Here is a 4401-nt window from a genome sequence, read left to right as displayed (position 1 = left end):
TTATTGGAAATACGAGTATCGAACCTTTCTTTGTAAGTAGCAACCAAAATGGCAGACAATATGCCTGATCCTTAGACACACTCTTCCTGTTCTCTTATACGCCTTACTTTGAATCAGAGGATGGTCCTGTGGTATCAGCATGGTGGATGCGTGCACAGAACACCTTACGAGCACGAATAATTATGGGCGGTAAATACTGTGGTAGGTGCCTTGGACGTGGTGGGCCAGTTAGTTGGCCTGCACAATCTCCGGACTGGATTTTTTTTTCTGTGGGGAGCAGTCAAGGATACTGTCTACCAAAATGGTCCAGCAACACAAGAGGACATGCAGCAATGCATTATTGATGCTCACACAGCCATCACAGAGGAAGTAATAATAAGATATAGGGCTTCCTTCATACACAGAGTAACCCTTTGAATGAATGCCAATGGTCACCATTCTGAGTATGTGATGTAAACGCTCTGTTTTTTATGTACTGGTAGTATCACAGCAAAATTATTACAAAGGGCTGTATTACTTCTGCATTGTCATATGTACTGCAATACGGTACTGTACAGTAATAAGAGCTAATTACTGCACAGTGCAGCACTGTTGCATTCGGTGTTTATTGGTAACTTGTAGAATATTCAAACACAGAGGCCAAATGCACTAAATTGATAATGAAATTACAGAAATTTTGTATTATTTATTTCCGTTGCTACTAGTTTTGTGGATAAAGTGGCTCAGTGTGACATATTTTTGAAGATCTGTTGGAGAGGGTGAGTGTATTCTTTAATAAAATGTACATGGTTCTGTTCGAAAAATTTAACCTCTATACCTTATCTCCTACCTCTATGGGTATTCGTAAAACGTATACCCCAGGAAGAACTACCCATTGATGTTAAAAAATATTGGATGAAACAATTCTTCATTTAACTCATCAGCAAAAACTTGTTTTTGGTGAGCAAGATAAATGGGACTCCATGGATACACACGCTTTCGATACAAACAATTAATAAAGCACCAAAATATTGTGAGAGAGTGTACGAATTAATAGCACATTACATAGAAAAGTTCTCACCTACTGCGAGGAACTTCTGTACAGAATAGAAGGCGTGTGCCACAAGGAAACATTCCAGCTTGGTTTTGATTACTTGCATTTTTACACTCCATTTCTCTGAGTTCTGTTCGAAGATTATTGAAAATGAATAGTGCTGAATAGTGCACACTTCTCTGTACAATGCGTAAGTGTTGTCCAAGAGCAAATAGTTTTTCCGTCTAGTATTTTCTGAATGAATGTAGCAGTTTCTTCTCAAAGGTTCGCTATTCTCTATAACATATCCCATAATGGTGTATATGCACAGGGACGGCACAGTTTGTATTCCGAGAGATCTGAACAATGGCTTACACGCAGTTCGCCAACTGACACCGCATTCTGGTTCGACCGCGTGCTTCTGGGCTAACAATATTCTTCGTGAGTGTACATACACTCCTGGAAATGGAAAAAAGAACACATTGACACCGGTGTGTCAGACCCACCATACTTGCTCCGGACACTGCGAGAGGGCTGTACAAGCAATGATCACACTCACGGCACAGCGGACACACCAGGAACCGCGGTGTTGGCCGTCGAATGGCGCTAGCTGCGCAGCATTTGTGCACCGCCGCCGTCAGTGTCAGCCAGTTTGCCGTGGCATACGGAGCTCCATCGCAGTCTTTAACACTGGTAGCATGCCGCGACAGCGTGGACGTGAACCGTATGTGCAGTTGACGGACTTTGAGCGAGGGCGTATAGTGGGCATGCGGGAGGCCGGGTGGACGTACCGCCGAATTGCTCAACACGTGGGGCGTGAGGTCTCCACAGTACATCGATGTTGTCGCCAGTGGTCGGCGGAAGGTGCACGTGTCCGTCGACCTGGGACCGGACCGCAGCGACGCACGGATGCACGCCAAGACCGTAGGATCCTACGCAGTGCCGTAGGGGACCCCACTGCCACTTCCCAGCAAATTAGGGACACTGTTGCTCCTGGGGTATCGGCGAGGACCATTCGCAACCGTCTCCATGAAGCTGGGCTACGGTCCCGCACACCGTTAGGCCGTCTTCCGCTCACGCCCCACCATCGAACATCGTGCAGCCCGCCTCCAGTGGTGTCGCGACAGGCGTGAATGGAGGGACGAATGGAGACGTGTCGTATTCAGCGATGAGAGTCGCTTCTGCCTTGGTGCCAATGATGGTCGTATGCGTGTTTGGCGCCGTGCAGGTGAGCGCCACAATCAGGACTGCATACGACCGAGGCACACAGGGCCAACACCCGGCATCATGGTGTGGGGAGCGATCTCCTACACTGGCCGTACACCACTGGTGATCGTCGAGGTGACACTGAATAGTCCACGGTACATCCAAACCGTCATCGAACCCATCGTTCTACCATTCCTAGACCGGCAAGGGAACTTGCTGTTCCAACAGGACAATGCACGTCCGCATGTATCCCGTGCCACCCAACGTGCTCTAGAAGGTGTAAGTCAACTACCCTGGCCAGCAAGATCTCCGGATCTGTCCCCCATTGAGCAGGTTTGGGACTGGATGAAGCGTCGTCTCACGCGGTCTGCACGTCCAGCACGAACGCTGGTCCAACTGAGGCGCCAGGTGGAAATGGCATGGCAAGCCGTTCCACAGGACTACATCCAGCTTCTCTACGATCGTCTCCATGGGAGAATAGCAGCCTGCATTGCTGCGAAAGGTGGATATACACTGTAGTAGTGCCGACATTGTGCATGCTCTGTTGCCTGTGTCTATGTGCCTGTGGTTCTGTCAGTGTGATCATGTGATGTATCTGACCCCAGGAATGTGTCAATAAAGTTTCCCCTTCCTGGGACAATGAATTCACGGTGTTCTTATTTCAATTTCCAGGAGTGTAGTTTCACCAAAATATGACACCATATGAGGTAACAAAGTGAAAGCAAGTAAAATAGAGAAACCTTCAGATTACAGTGCGAGAGACGCTGCAGATCACTCTTATAGTGAAGGTAACAGTATTCAGCTTCTGCGCAAGTTCATGAACATAACACTTCCTAGAAAGTCTTCAATCTACCCTCAATCCTAAGAAAATACAATGGTCGGCTTCTCTGACTGACCGCTTTCGGGCAGAAAAATTTCGCTATTACAAGAGCTCCGTTTCGGAAATAGTATGTATTGAATTTTTTTTATAGTTAAACGTTAATCTTTTCTCTGCCAGTTACAATGTTCCAGAATGAGATTTTCACTCTGCAACAGAGTGTGCGCTGATATGAAACGTCCTGGCATATTAAAACTATGTGCGTGACCGATGATTTAATCTGCCAGGAAGTTTCACAATCTAGTGATACTGGCTATCCTATTAGCTACATCATTAATATTACCTTCTAAGTGTTTTACAATAACACTGCTTATGTAACCTGCAAAAAGGACAATTTTTGTGTTATCCGTCATGTTCAATGGCACGTCATTCACATACATCAAGAAAAACAATAAACTCAGAAGAAGTCTTCTAATTCCCGAACAATGAAAGTAGCGAACTTTCGTGTAGTATCATTGCCACAGATACTACTACAACGCCGCGCCAACACAAGGTTGGCAGCCGGTCGTCTGCCAAGCACAGCGCACTCCAGCGGGCTGTGCAGCTCGAGGGAACAGGAGTGTGCCTCGTTTACTTCTTACCTAGATTTCAAACTAGGCAGACGCACTTTTCATAATCGGTCCTCAGCCAGACTTGATTGCAGTGATTCTCTGAGGAGGGCCCATCAGGCTTAGTCCCTGACAATATGTTGTAATTAGTTAGTCGCAGCTACAGTCCTACAAACTATTGAAGATAAGTAATTTTCATTGTACTATGTTTTTCTTGAGTGTGCTACTTCTGCAAGCTTCGAAGAAGAGCTTCTGTTAACTTTGGAAGGTAGGAGACGAGGTACAGGCAGAAGTAAAGCTGTGAGGACGGGGCGTGAGTCGTGCTTGGGTAGCTCAGTTGGTAGAGCACTTGCCCGCGAAAGGCAAAGGTCCCGAGTTCGAGTCTCGGCCCGGCACACAGTTTTAATCTGCCAGGAAGTTTGATAGGCATCTTATCCGCATGGCTGTAACGGATCGTGCAGCCACGTCTCGATCCCTGAGTCAACAGATGGGGACGTTTGCAAGACAACAACCATCTGCACGAACAGTTCGACGACGTTTCCAGCAGCATGGACTATCAGCCCGGAGACCATGGCTGCGTAACCATTGACGCTGCATCACAGATAGGAGCGCCTGCGATGGTGTACTGAACGACGAACCTCGCTGCAAGAAACGCAAAACGCCATTTTTTCGGGTGAATCCAGGTTCTGTTTACAGCATCATGATGGTCGCATCCGTGTTTGGCGACATCGCGGTGAACACACATTGGAAGCGCGTAT

The 4401-nt window shown here is 47.1% G+C and overlaps 1 non-coding gene across 1 annotated transcript; it reads left to right on the top strand.

Moving 5' to 3' along the window:
• The first annotated feature begins 3964 nt into the window (after window positions 1-3964).
• Trnas-cga (transfer RNA serine (anticodon CGA)) lies at window positions 3965-4039 on the top strand. The gene has a single exon. It is a non-coding gene; the product is annotated as a tRNA-Ser (tRNA).
• Window positions 4040-4401: the final 362 nt, after the last annotated feature.

Source organism: Schistocerca cancellata, chromosome 3 (genome assembly GCF_023864275.1).
Source record: "Schistocerca cancellata isolate TAMUIC-IGC-003103 chromosome 3, iqSchCanc2.1, whole genome shotgun sequence".
NCBI classification, from domain to species: domain Eukaryota; kingdom Metazoa; phylum Arthropoda; class Insecta; order Orthoptera; family Acrididae; genus Schistocerca; species Schistocerca cancellata.
Note: the sequence above shows the minus strand (reverse complement) of the source record. Positions and strands in the feature narration are given on the sequence as shown.